At 39.5% G+C, this 15,010-nt stretch overlaps 3 long non-coding RNA genes across 3 annotated transcripts in view; all 3 read right to left on the reverse strand.

Moving 5' to 3' along the window:
* Positions 1-3,938: 3,938 nt before the first annotated feature.
* LOC137976645 (uncharacterized) lies at positions 3,939-4,971 on the reverse strand. Its single transcript, XR_011117785.1, has 3 exons — positions 4,869-4,971; positions 4,287-4,408; positions 3,939-3,957 (listed from the first exon to the last, which is right to left on the reverse strand). It is a non-coding gene; the product is annotated as an uncharacterized lncRNA (long non-coding RNA).
* Positions 4,972-6,670: 1,699 nt separating this feature from the next.
* LOC137995109 (uncharacterized) overlaps positions 6,671-15,010 on the reverse strand; it is a 14,156-nt gene continuing 5,816 nt past the window's right edge. The window contains exon 5 of the long non-coding RNA XR_011122259.1: positions 6,671-6,978. This is a non-coding gene — a long non-coding RNA (uncharacterized lncRNA). The remainder of the gene's footprint in view (positions 6,979-15,010) is intronic.
* LOC137995120 (uncharacterized) lies at positions 7,244-9,762 on the reverse strand. The gene is made up of 3 exons (XR_011122261.1): positions 9,653-9,762; positions 8,574-8,765; positions 7,244-7,625 (listed from the first exon to the last, which is right to left on the reverse strand). It is a non-coding gene; the product is annotated as an uncharacterized lncRNA (long non-coding RNA).

Raw genomic sequence — 15,010 nt, forward strand, 5'->3', positions numbered from 1 at the left:
CTGTTTATATTCTATATTCACGGTTCAAAATAAATGTTGTTTTCATGTCGTAAATATGTTATTCTCGAGCGATCGTCCTGGAAACTTCATTCTGCTCTTTCTAAAAATTGTGTATCAATATTTATTTACTTTTGCATCAATGTTTGTTTTTGCATAAAGCAAGCTAACAAAATCTGTACCTTGCTGTGTTCGCATTTGTTAGCGTTAATAGTATTTTCGGTCCGATGCTTCTGTTTTATAGGGGTATATTATTTTGAACTTCGGTATTACAGAGCTGTCAGATGCTCAGAGGGCACGCTTAAACTTGTGGTGAAAAGAAGTTTAACAACATGTCAGTCCAGAAGCCAATGTTTCTCACTTCCCATTTATGTTCTTCAATCTTTCTGGGTTCAGTACTTTGCTAGTACTTTGCTTCTCAGACTATTTACCCAAGACTTCTACCATGGCACTACAATGATAGACAATACCAAAACAATATCGTGCACTGTTAGAGCTACATATTACGCAAGGACAGATCTGTTTCGTCGTACGAACGTGTGAGGACCTGTGAGCCAAAGGGCCTCGTCTGGTATGACTTCTTAATGACCCCCCAACTTGAAAGAAATTGTCTAGAACGGTGCACGTGCCACAGGCAACCCAGTGTACCCTCACGGAGGGTCTAGTCTTTGGATACGTCTGGTGGTCAAAGTTTCAGTGCGACTCAAGTTTGATATGTTACTGGCTATTTCTCAGTATTGCCATCTCTACGTTCATGTTTGCCTGGGCGGGATTTTCTCAGTATTGCCATCTCTACGTTCATGTTTGCCTGGACGGGATTGCAGTTACTTCATATATGTGGTGTATCTCGTGTCCACATGTCTTTCAAGTCTCGCGGAATCTGTGCGACAGATAACGGATAGAATCTCGATCAAACGTCAACTTCCAGGTAAGTCTCCGCTTGTCCCTCCCTACTTGTACAAGCCTGTTTTAGTGTTTTTAGCATTGTTTGACATAAGTCAATGAAAATCTGCATTCATCATCGGTCGACTCTAGGAATAAGCAGGACAAGGGGCGGAGTCCGGAGGTACAAGCTTCAGAGGAACCTTATTTCTGTTTCTAGTCGTTCTAGCGCTATAGCACTAATTGGGGACACTGTAAACTGTAATTAACGATTAACGCAAATCAAGTCAAATGTTGGCTTTTGAGGAGAGGGGAATCCAGAGTACCCAGAGAAAAACCTCTCAGTGCAGAGTAGCGAACCAACAAACTCAACCCACATATGACGCCGATTCTGGGAATCGAACCCGGGCCACATTGGTGGGAGGCAAGTGCTCTCACCACTCCCCCCCCCCCCCCCCTCCTCCGTCATAAACCCCTTTCTGGCTTGCTAGTATCTCGACTAACACCACTGACATTCGTAAGGCCTTCGACTCAGTTGATCATTCGATTTTACTAGAGGAAGTTAAGTTTTATGTTAGGTCCACATATGTGTTGAATAACCTGAAATAGAAAACCCTTGAAACCAGGCGCTTCCATACAAAGGCTACCCTTATGTATAAAATCGCAGTGATCTATCTGCCCCCCAATTGAGTAACTCCTTTGTAAAGCTGAATGATACTAACATAAATTACAATCTTAGGAATATCGAGACTGATCTGGCACATACACAAATTTTTTGAAGCGCAGCTTTAAGTATAGTGGTGCAATGCTCTGGAATAATCTTTCCTATGAGGCAAAGACCGCAAAATCGCTTTCTGATTTCAAACGCAAACTTGCCTCCTCGCCCTCCACGCCTTCTACTGGATCGCACTGGTTCTATGTAACATACTTCTATTTTAAATATATATATATACTTTATTGTAACGTGTTTACCTACGCCCCATCGGGAAACCAGCTTTTGTTGTGAGTGGCTAGCATAGTGAAATAAAGTTGTATTATTGTATTGCGTCATCCATGGATGCTGGTTAGGAGACTAGAGTAAGCTCGTTTATGACAGGGAACTCGGAGTCAGTTTGTAAATTGCTGGCGACATATATGCATGGGATGTGTAACTTTATAACCCCGGAGAAACTAAAAGATTGTGGAAATACTCAGTTGCATAAAGAGAGTCAAAGATATCGACAGAGTATAGTGGGCTTCCCTTGTGTCGGGCTAACAGGCCGGAAATTTTACAAGGGGGAAGTTTTTAACCGCGAAACCTTGTCGCTACCTTTTGAGGAACAACACAGAAACAGTACTATAGCACAGTAGAGTTGCCTAAAGTAAGTGTTGAAACTAATTTCGAAATCTCTTATTTGCAGTCAAGCATTAAAAGTTTGGTGATTAGTTTAACAATCTCGCACAACAATTTCAGTCAACCAGAGGTAAGAGCATGCCAACACGAGCTTTCTCGGCCTTAGAGTCAATTTTCTTTTTCTTTTTTTTTTTTTTTTTCTCTTTTTTTGAGTCGTGATTGGATTATTTAACTGAACGCGTTGTTTAACTACGACCAGATGGATTTTATTTCAAAGAATTGATTTCAAAGAAATTTTTTCTAAGTTTAAAATAACATCAGTCTTAACGGTTTATGGATATTTCGACGGCTGGATCACCGTATTCCTTTGTGCAAATTTCTTTGCACCAATCTGGCGACACATTTTCATAATAAACATGTCCTGCTGTTCTCACCGCACTGTAGTAGACATCTGCACCAGTATTCTTACATAGTTTGACCTTGTCAAACCAGTTCTTGAAAAAGCGCTTCCTTCCTATCTTAACTTCGCACAATTTGTACATGTCTGTCTTGAATCTTTCATCACAATCTTTCTGCGACCATCCCCAGCGTTGACCCTGTGAAAACATTTTCGTAAATTAAAATTTAACACCTCCATCTGTTATAGGTCAAATCCGGGCTCAAGTTTAACCCTTTTTTTACCTCAGTTAAATTGGTGATCCTCGTTTTCCCTAAGCTGAATATGCACTAGACCTAGTTTAAATCAGCAATCAATCCCCCATAAAGGATTGAAAACCCCTATACCCTCCATCCAGCTGTGTCTTACGCATCTCAGCACATCTTCTTAATGTTTCTTGTCAACTTATCGATTTCTGTATTCCTACACTTATCCATTCAATCTCAGTTAACATAGCAAAATAGTAAGGGAACAAAGAACTGTACTATGTACTTACCGGTAGGCGAACTCAGACGCTCTAGGTCTATAGTCCTATGTTTTCACCACCACACTGCAACCACGAATCGAACGTGCTCAACTTAACGCTGTTCTTTTCATTATTTACTTTTGTATAATAAATCATAATTGATAGCCATGTATAATAAGCAAAACTAATCCTAACCTTGATCTAGTTTTTCTTTCGGCTTAATTTAGGGTCCATAAAGAGTTTCTTCAATTCATTTGAGTGCATATTCAACCTAGGTAAGTGAGGATCACCAATTTAGCCTACAGGTAGAAACGGAGTCAACCTGAAACCTGTTTTTATCCGCAGCACATCCACCTCAGTTTCCAGGGTCTTGCCCTGATTCGCTTGAGGGTGTGGTACTGGGACGAGGGAGTAACTTCTTTCTATTTCCTCAGGAAAAAAAAAATCCTGTTCGACAGAAATTTTAAGGAAACGAAGAAGAAATCTTATTCGGCAAGAGATGTCCTTCGTGCTTCCTTGCATATGTCAGTATAAAGATTTTCAAGTTCGAAAGAAAAGCAGTTTACAGCACAACAGCAAGGGCACATCCCACTCACCCCAGGCCCTTTCAGAAATGGTGCCCTTAAGAGGTATGCAATGTATTTTTCTTACGCAATAATAGCAGACATCATGCTTATTGCAAGCTTGCTTGAAGGTGCTCTTGTAAATGAAATCTAAGCCGAATGGGACACTACAGCCATTGTACTTCACATAACAACTGGACTGTGACGTCACTCCAGTGAATAAGGCCAGCAGAATCAACAGGTCAAAAACACAGAATCCAGTCACTCTCATGCTCCAAGTCTATGGAATGAGAAAAATATTTCAGATTAATTTTCCAGAACGTTCTTAGTCGTGCGAAAGAGTTCGTCTAAGCAGTAGAGCACACACGTTTGATTGCCCGCTCAAGATTTACATTACGGCCTTTTCCCAGAACAAGTGGTCCTCACTAGCAAATATAAGCAAACGCAACATACGCAGACTCCTTGACTTAAAGTTAATTGGTGTCTTAAGTTTTAGTTTGTAAGTAAGTAAACACTTAAGTTCACTAGGGTAGTAGTACCTAATAGTGTTATAACACCAACAAACTTGTGGCCGTTTTAAGTGTCTATGAAGTAAAAATTAATTATTACCTATTTGAAAGAGTTTTCAAAATAATGAAGAATGGCCTTTTCTGTTTGATTTTTTTTTTGGCATACAAATTAGCAAATTGATGATGACATCAGTGGTTCAACTGGAAATCACTGAAGAATATCTGATTAAAACAGAAGAAATAACAATATGTATATTATAAAGCAGAATAAGTTGAATATTCCCCATGCATTTTTAAAGATAAATCTTCTGCATCTTCATTACGCAAGAAGGGGTCAGGTAACCTTCTGTAAAAGAGCTCGCTGAAAACACAAAACGGGAAAAAAAAGTTAATTTCAACGCATACTACTGAACAAACCCCCTGCTAACTATATAGCCCGTAGCCCACAATCACGGGAGTTTTTCTTGGAGTGACCGAATGCTTATTTTTCTTCATGAGCAGGTTTCCTCTACAAACCCTTCAAGAACTGTAAAATTTTCAAGTCTCCGGTTTTTGACTGAATAACGTGTCGACAGTTCAGTTTCAAAACCGCGAGTTGACGTTCTTTGATACGAAATAATTCCAGGACTCGTTTTTAGAAATGTCACTTGAAAACCAAGCTTTAGTGCCTTGCATTACTTACGTATATTCTTCTATATTGTTAGCCTTGCTTCGTTTCAATTCTTAATTTTCTTTTCAAGTTGGTAACAATACCAAGTGTTCAGTTGTAATGTACTGTTTTGCACCTTGAAATAGAGGTAAGAGGGATTTTAATTGTTAACATTATGATTCTAAAATTGATATTTTTCAAAGCTGAGTAAATAGTGAGAACGTTACTGCCATGTCCTTTCACGGACAACCTGTTGGAAAATTGTAATCCTTTCTCAAGAATTTAAGTAAGTTTTTAATTCAAGGATCTCCGTTTATTACAACTGGAACGCAATAAAAGATGGTAGTACAAGAAGTAAATTAATAAAAACTAAAACTAAAACTAAATCTGATCAAGTGATCAACTTGTTCTCTAACAGCGTCAATCGAGAAAAATTGTTTGGTCAGCTGTGTCCACAAGTTTAAGATTTCCATTTTTTCATGCGTTTAGGCCTTGTATTTGATAAAGGTTGACGAGATAATATCAAGAGAATCAGTTATGAGATGAAAGGAAGAAATATCATCACAATTAGATACTGAACATCTTAAGCTCTTGCAAGCAAAATCAAATGCCACCAGTGAGTTGTAGTCGGTTTAGCGAACGGCTACCGGTATTTCACCGTTATGAGGGTCCGCGCCGCACCTCCCCATCCATGGATATATCGAGTCCCCCCCCCCCCCCCCCGGGAACAGTATTAACCACACGAAAATAGGTCAAGGTGCACCAAAACCTTAACACAGCCACACGCGCAAAGAGACAAAAAGAATATCATACCAACTAGTGACCGGTGGAAGATAAATGAAAGCGAGACTACATCCGCTCATCACAACGAAGACCAGTATAACATCCAAAGTAAATTTCCCGTATTGAGTCCCCTGGGTAAGATGTGTCTTTGAATTCAGTCTGAAGACTGGATGCTTCTCTGATGTAGTCGGTCGAGGACGAAGCAAGGAAATTTCAATTAACTGAGATTGGAGAGATTTTAATCAACAAACAAAAAGAGACCACCGTACAGAGATTCTAAAAGCTGACGTTTCGAGCGTTAGCCCTTCGTCAGAGCGAATCGCTCTGACGAAGGGCTAACGCTCGAAACGTCAGCTTTTAGAATCTCTGTACGGTGGTCAATTTACATTATCAACTCCGTTGATAAACCAAATTTTTGTATACTACTTCCCCACCAACGCAGCACCACAGTTTCTTTAGAAACTACCCCTTCAAACAAAAAGAGAAGCTACCGTGCTCTGAAGCCGCAAGGAAGGATCGATAAATACATGATGAAGTAGATGCAAACGAGTGTTTCGAACTACTTTTTACTGATTAAGTTCTCCTTTATTAGAATCAGTGCTAAGAAATGGACAAAGAGAAGGTCTCATCATCTCATCCAATCGAAACTCACGAATCAATCATTACTTCAAACTGACAAGTTGTATTGATTCAAGGGGCAACGAAGGCAAAAGTTTTTCATGTTTGACCATATAAGAATTAATGGCCTTTTCACACTAAAAGACGAACAAATCGTCTGATGTGAAGACGGAACGCAAACTTTTTAGACGACTTTGTTGTCTGAAATTTGTCCGTCCAGCCAAACAAGTCGACCTAAGTCCGACTTGAATTCACGTTATGCACTAGGCAATGTAAATCACTTCCCCCCCCCCCCCCCTCCCAAAAAAAAAAGCCTGGGAAATGGGGTTGGAGACATTAGTGTAGAGAATCTAGTCTCTTAGTTTTGCAAACGTGCCTTTGCATTGAGTGAAAACTTAGTGGCTCTGACGTTTTTGCTCTATTAAAATGGGGTACGAGGGATACTGGTTGGGAGACTAGAGTAAGCTCGTTTATAGCAGGGAATTCGGAGTCAGTTTGTAAATTGCTGGCGACATGGGATATGCATGGGATGTGTAACTTTATAACCCCGGAGGAACTAAAAGATTGTGGAAATACTCAGTTGCATAAAGAGAGTCAAAGATATCGACAGAGTATAGTGGGCTTCCCTTGTGTCGGGCTAACAGGCCGGAAATTTTACAAGGGGGAAGTTTTTAACCGCGAAACCTTGTCGCCACCTTTTGAGGAACAACACAGAAACAGTACTATAGCACAGTAGAGTTGCCTAAAGTAAGTGTTGAGACTAATTTCGAAATCTCTTATTTGCAGCCAAGCATTTTAAGTTTGGTGATTAGTTTAACAATCTCGCACAACAATTTCAGTCAATCAGAGCTATGATCATGCCAGCACGAGCTTTCTCGGCCTTGGAGTCAATTTTTTTTCTTTCTTTTTATTTTTATTTATTTAATTTTTTTTTTGGAGTCGTGATTGGATTATTCGATTTTCTGTGTTTGTTGTGATTGGCCACGCAATGAAGGGAAGATTACTAGTACTTTAACAGGTTTTAATTTTACGATTTGTTTAACTACGACCAGATGGATTTTATTTCAAAGAATTGATTTCAAAGGAATTTTTGCTGAGTTTAAAATAACATTACTCTTAACGGTTTATGGATATTTCGACGGCCGGATCACCGTAATTTTTTGTGCAAGTTTCTTTGCACCAATCTGGCGACACATTGTCATAATAAAGATGTCCTGCTGTTCTCACCAGACTGTAGTAAAGATCTGCACCAGAATTCTTACATAGTTTGACCTTGTCAAACCAGTTCCAAAAAAAGCGCTTCCTTCCTATCTTAACTTCGCACAATTTGTACATGTCTGTCTTGAATCTTTCATCACAATCTTTCTGCGACCATCCCCAGCGTTGACCCTGTGAAAACATTTTCGTAAATTAAAATTTAACACCTCCATCTGTTATAGGTCAAATCCGGGCTCAAGTTTAACCCTTTTTTTACCTCAGTTAAATTGGTGATCCTCGTTTTCCCTAAGCTGAATATGCACTAGACCTAGTTTAAATCAGCAATCAATCCCCCATAAAGGATTGAAAACCCCTATACCCTCCATCCAGCTGTGTCTTACGCATCTCAGCACATCTTCTTAATGTTTCTTGACAACTTATCGATTTCTGTATTCCTACACTTATCCATTCAATTTTAACATAGCAAAATAGTAAGGGAACAAAGAACTGTACTATGTACTTATCGGTACGCGAACTCGGGCGCTCTAGGTCTATAGTCGTATGTTTTCACCACCACACTGCAACGACGAATCGAACGTGCTCAACTTAACGCTGTTCTTTTCATTATTTACTTTTGTATAATAAGTCATAATTGATAGCCATGTATAATAAGCAAAACTAATCCTAACCTTGATCTAGTTTTTCTTTCGGCTTAATTTAGGGTCCATAAAGAGTTTCTTCAATTCACTGAGTGCATATTCAACCTAGGTAAGTGAGGATCACCAATTTAGCCTACAGGTAGAAACGGAGTCAACCTGAAACCTGATTTTATCCGCAACACATCCACCTCATTTTCCAGGGCCTTGCCATTCGCTTTAGGGTGTGGTACTGGGACGAGGCAGTAACTTCTTTTTATTTCCTCAGGAAAAAAAAACCCTGTTCGACAGAAATTTTAAGGAAACGAAGAAGAAATCTTATTCGGCAAGAAATGTCCTTCGTGCTTTCTTGCATATGTCAGTATAAAGTTTTTCAAGTTCGAAAGAAAAGCAGTTTACAGCACTACAGCGAGGACACATCCCACTCACCCCAGGCCCTTGCAGAAATGGTGCCCTTAAGAGATATGCAATGTATTTTTCTTACGCAAAAATAGCAGACATCATGCTTATTGCAAGCGTGCCTGAAGGTGCTCTTGTAAATGAAATCTAAGCCGAATGGGACACTACAGCCATTGTACTTCACATAACAACTGGACTGTGACGTCACTCCAGTGAATAAGGCCAGCAGAATCAACAGGTCAAAAACACAGAATCCAGTCACTCTCATGCTCCAAGTCTATGGAATGAGAAAAATATTTCAGATTAATTTTCCAGAACGTTCTTAGTCGTGCGAAAGAGTTCGTCTAAGCAGTAGAGCACACACGTTTGATTGCCCGCTCAAGATTTACATTACGGCCTTTTCCCAGAGCAAGTGGTCCTCACTAGCAAATATAAGCAAACGCAACATACGCAGACTCCTTGACTTAAAGTTAATTGGTGTCTTAAGTTTTAGTTTGTAAGTAAGTAAACGCTTAAGTTCACTAGGGTAGTAGTACCTAATAGTGTTATAACACCAACAAACTTGCGGCCGTTTTAAGTGTCTATGAAGTAAAAATTAATTATTACCTATTTGAAAGAGTTTTCAAAATGACGAAGAGTGGCCTTTTCTGTTTGTTTTTTTTTTGGCATACAAATTAGCAAATTGATGATGAGATCAGTGGTTCAACTGGAAATCACGGAAGAATATCTGATTAAAACAGAAGAAATAACAATATGTATTATAAAGCAGAATAAGTTGAATATTCCCCATGCATTTTTAAAGATAAATTCCCTGCATCTTCATTACGCAAGAAGGGGTCAAGTAACCTTCTGTAAAAGAGCTCGCTGAAAGCACAAAACGGGAAAAAAAGTCAATTTCAACGCATACTACTGAACAAACCCCCTGCTAACTATATAGCCCGTAGCTCACAATCACGGGAGTTTTTCTTGGAGTGACCGAATGCTTATTTTTCTCCATGAGCAGGTTTCCTGTAAAATTTTCAAGTCTCCGGTTTTTGACTGAATAACGTGTCGACAGTTCAGTTTCAAAACCGCGAGTTGACGTTCTTTGATACGAAATAATTCCAGGACTCGTTTTTAGAAATGTCACTTGAAAACCAAGCTTTAGTGCCTTGCATTACTTACGTATATTCTTCTATATTGTTAGCCTTGCTTCGTTTCAATTCTTAATTTTCTTTTCAAGTTGGTGACAACACCAAGTGTTCAAATGTAATGTACTGTTTTGCACCTTGAAATAGAGGTAAGAGGAATTTTAATTGTTAAGATTATGATTCTAAAATCGATATTTTTCAAAGCTGGGTAAATAGTAAGAACGTTACTGCCATGTCCTTTGACGGACAAGCTGTTGGAAAATCGTAATCATTTCTCTAGAATTTAAGTGTAAGTTGTTAATTCAAGGATCTCCGCTTATTACAACTGGAACGCAATAAAAGATGGTAGTTCAAGAAGTGAATTAATAAAAACTAAAACTAAAACTAAATCTGATCAAGTGATCAAGTTGTTCTCTAACAACGTCAATCGAGAAAAATTGTTTGGTCAGCTGTGTCCACAAGTTTAAGATTTCCATTTCCTCATGTGTTTAGGCCCTATATTTGATAAAGGTTAACGAGATAATATCAAGAGAATCAGTTATGAGATGAAAGGAAAAAATATCATCTCAATTAGATACTGAAGATCATAAGCCCTTGCAAGCAAAATCAAATGCCACCAGTGAGTTGTAGTCCGGCGGTTTAGCGAACGGCTACCGGTATTTCACCGTCAAAGATAACCGCACTTTATCTTTGGCACCAAAAATTACAATAACAGTATTAACCACACGAAAATAGTTCAAGTTGCACCAAGACCTTAACACAGCCACACGCGCAAAGAGACAAAAAGAATACCACACCAACTAGTGACCGGTGGAAGAGAAATGAAACTGAAACTATATCCGCTCATCACAACGAAGACCAGTATAACATCCAAAGTAAATTTCCCGTATTGAGTTCCCTGGGTAAGATGTGTCTTTGAATTCAGTCTGAAGACTGGATGCTTCTCTGATGTAGTCAGTCGAGGGCGAAGCAAGGAAATTTCAATCAACTGAGATTGGAGAGATTTTAATCAACAAACAAAAAGAGAAGCTACCGTGCTCTGAGGCCGCAGGGAAGGATCGATAAATACATGATGAAGTAGATGCAAACGACTGTTTCGAACTACTTTTTACTGATTAAGTTCTTTATTAGAATCGGTGCTAAGAAATGGACAAAGAGCTCTCATCATTTCATCCAATCGAAACTGTCACGAATCAATCATTACTTCAAACTGACAAGTTCTATTGATTCAAGGGGCTACGAAAGGCACAATATTTTCATATTTGACCGTATAAGACTTAACGGCCTTTTCACACTAAAAGACGAACAAATCGACTTTGTTGTCTGAAATTTGTCCGTCCAGTCAAACAAGTCGACCTAAGTCCGACTTGAATTCACGTTATGCACTAGCCAATGTAAATCACCACCCCCCCCCCCCTCCCTCCCAATAAAGGTCTGGGAAATGGTGGGCACTTCGACATAAGGACAAGAGAAAGTGAGCTAATGTCCCCCCCCCCCCCCCTCCCTTCCAGGTCAATATTTCCATTCCAATGTCCCCGCTTGTGCCTGCCTACCAGTGAAAGGATATGTGAATTCATGGATGTAGCTCAAACTTTGTGAGGACGGTAATGTGCACTTAACAGACGATTACGTAAAAGAAGTAGTCCTTTACAAACCCTTCAAGAACTGTAAAATTATCTCTGGTTTTTGAATAATATGTCGACAGTTTTCGACACCAACAGTTGTTTTTTCATACGAAATAATTCGAGGACTCGCTTTTAGAAATGTCAATTGAAAACCAAGCTTTAGGGCCTTGCATTACTTATACTCTTCTATAAAATGGTTAGTCTTGCTTTGTTTCAATACTTCATCTTCTTCTCAATTAAGTGACATTATGAAATGTGTTTTGCAACTAATCTTCCGAAATAGTTACCTGGGCACTTCGAAATATTAGAGGTAAGAGGAATCTTAATTCTTAACGTTATGATTCTTTAATCGAGAACGTTACTGCCATGTCCTTCGACGGAAAAGCGTAATCCTTTTTCAAGAATTTAGGTGTAAGTTGTTAATTCAAGGATCTCTGTTTAGTCCAACTGGAACGCAATAAAAGATGGTAGTACAACAAGTAAATTAATATTCTCTAAAACTAAGTTTGTCACTATTCTGTAAATACGTCAAAAAACCAATAAAGGAGAGGAAAGAAAAGTTTGATCGATTGATCAAGTTGTTGCCTAACAGCGTCAATAGAAAAAAATTGTTTGGTCATCTGTGTCCACAAGTTTAAGATTTCCATTTCCTGATGCGTTTAGGCTTTATATTTGATAAAAGTTAACGAGATACTTTATCAAATGAATCAGTTATGAAATGAAAGGAAGAAAGATCATCGCAATTAGATTAAGCAAACCTGAAAGACTCCAGGCTTGAACGGAATTTGAATCCATGATCAGCACCAAGTCGTTCACCTCTTTCGGGATAAAATAACTTGAACTCGCATTGACCATTTCCCAGCTCCCAGCTGGCTTGAAAGCTCACGGTTGGTAGAGTAGTGCAAGCGCATCCGTTCGGTTATGGGTTAGAATCCCGTTCTTGCCTGGATTTTTTTCAGGCTTGCTTGTAATTGCTCAAGTTGCGATCGTTCTAACTTTTAGTTCCCCAAGTCGTCTTGTAGTCCAGTTTCGGTGAACACACGAAACAGTTGCTTCCAGCTCGTTGATTCATCTTTAACTTTGTCTCAGACTCAGGGCTTAATTCAAGAGAATTAAAAGGATCGCTATCTCTCTTTGTGCTGGTGGTGCTGTATCTCATCCTGGTGTTACACTAATCTGAAGAAATATTAAGTTGTGTGAAAGCGCAACCAGCCCCGAAGAGTGGCTACATCATTGATGCAGTGGTAGCTATCTGTAACAGACTTACCCTACATTCCTCAATGTTGTCGCCAATTAAAACCGCAAGAGGAATGCCCTTCCATAGGTAGATACTACGAAAACCACCGATCTGTGGAATGGGTGGGAATTTACGTGTGTCTTCCCCACCCACTTTCGCTTTTAAATAGTTCAAATTCTTAAGAAGTAACAACAGGACTGAGCGCATATAGAGGGCTCTATAATCGTGAAAAGGCTCTCGGAGAAGACTTGAAATTGAATATTATGCAAGACATTATCGGGAAAGGGGGAGACTTCATCACAGGTTTGTTTTTGAGAATTTTTTTTTCGCGATTGCCAAAGAAATCAGAGATAAATTTTGAAGACGTGTTTTTCCATTGTTGCGCTTGTCTTGTACACCTTAAGTCCTTGGGAAAGGATTTTCATCAAAACGTTTAACCAAAGTGGGCGCGGCAGTGACTCGATAATTTTGGTCCATTTCACAGATCGGTGGTTTTCGTAGTAACGTTAACGCAGATTAGCACCAACAACAAAATTGCGCTGCAGTTATCTTAAAGAATGGCTCTCAAATTAATGGATGGACTGATTATGTGGTGGAATCCCTGAAAGTAGAGAACTGTTCCAGGAAATGAGACACACCCCAATTCCGAAACAGTCCTTTAGTTTTTTCTCCTTAAGGTTTTAAATATCACTTGTTTCCATATACACAAAAAGAGACATTGTTAAGGTGAATCCACTTTAAATAAAGCATCCGTAAAAATAACAAAGGGTTTAGTGCCCAAGGAAAGAATTTGTGGAGTAACTTTTTCCACCAAGTATGAGCTATTACTGGTATTCTGTTTTGTCGTTGTCGTTCTCTTTCTCTCTCCTTTCGTTTCTGTTCTAGTCATAGGTCCTCCAGGCATCATGCAAACTTATCAAAGCTTCTAGAGATATGCCAAAAATTGCAATACAGAGAAAAAAGTAGTTCTAAAAACATTAAAAATGAACACTCAGCTTTAAGTTTATATCCCTCCGATGCTTAACTTGAATAACTGCGTAGCCACCAGTGTTGACCACAGCTATCATGATATGTCAAACTGGATTGAAACCAGCCAAAAATGCTGAAAGAAAACATTTCCCAAACCGTTTTCCACCTGAACACGAAAAGTGTTGACTGTGTAAGAACTACAGTTGACGTGCTATAGCTGTGTAGCCACGTCGAGCCACAGAAAGCGCGCGAAAAATGAAGCCTCCTTCATAGACCATTTTGCGGATACGGCGGCCATTTTGATTTCCATTGTTTCGAAAGACATTATGGGATGCTCAGGGGGCAAATTAACATGTATTCTAGGCATCCCATAATGGCTATTTGAAACAATAGAAATCAAAGTGGTCGCCGTATCTGCAAAATGGTCTATGTTTAGGTGAGTTAACCTGGATTGAGCCTGCAATCAAAACGAAACCAGTACCTAGTCAGCGCTCAACTTAAAAAAAAACAGCTGACCTAGGTGAGATCTAAGCTTAAGCCCGCAATATGGTCACGTGATACTGGACAGCGGATACCTTGTTTTGACAGATGTCAATTGATCATAACATGGATGTCCAATATCAAAAATGTATGCTGTAAACTAGGGTGATACTGGTCACATCGGCATACATGGAGGGTAGACGAACTTAAGGACGGAAGTACGTACGTACGGATGGACGGTCGATTACGTCATGGCTATAAAAGCAAAATTTCTCGCATCGATGGTCGCATCGATGGGTTACCATCTTTTCTTAACTATGGTGTTCCGCGCGCCAGCTGCTCCTCTATAATTCGTGGATAGACTTTCTTTGGCAAAGCTGGGTAAATAGTAAGAACGTTACTGCCATGTCCTTCGATGGATAGGCTGTTGGAAAAGGATATACCTTTCTCAAGAATTTAAGTGTAAGTTATTAATTCAATGATCTCCGTTTAATCCAACTGGAACGCAATAAAAGATTAATGAAACCGTGTAAAGTAAGGAATCTGTGACTCACAGTAGCTCACGTCCCAGGGTCAGGGAATACGATAGCAGACAAGGCCTCACGGATCTTTACTGATGCCTCAGAATGGCAGCTCAACAAGACGTGCTTTGATAACTTAGAAAAAATGTTTGGCCATCCAGCCATTGATATAGTTATTTATTAGTTAAATGTTATGTCTCCTGGGAACCTGACCCCAATACCTATGCTGTATGTGCCTTAACACTAGACTGAAGTGAATATTTCAGCTATATGTTTCCTCCCTTTAGTGTCATCTCCCCAATTCCTTCAGAAGATAGAGGAAGATCAAGCGAAAGTGTAGTTAATATTACCCCAGTGGGAGACTTAAGCCTGGTACCTGAGACTTGCCAGATTGCCTGTGGCAGACCAGTGCAATTGCCTCAGGTTTCCAACATTGTCAATTTACCTTCAGCCCTGAGACGAAACATCCTCTGTGGAAGAAACTGCTTCTGATGGGATGTCTGCTCTCAGGAAATCCCTGGTAAACTAGACATTTCGAACCAAACTCAAGAAACCATGCT

This window comes from Montipora foliosa, chromosome 1 (assembly GCF_036669935.1).
Source record: "Montipora foliosa isolate CH-2021 chromosome 1, ASM3666993v2, whole genome shotgun sequence".
Lineage (NCBI taxonomy): Eukaryota > Metazoa > Cnidaria > Anthozoa > Scleractinia > Acroporidae > Montipora > Montipora foliosa.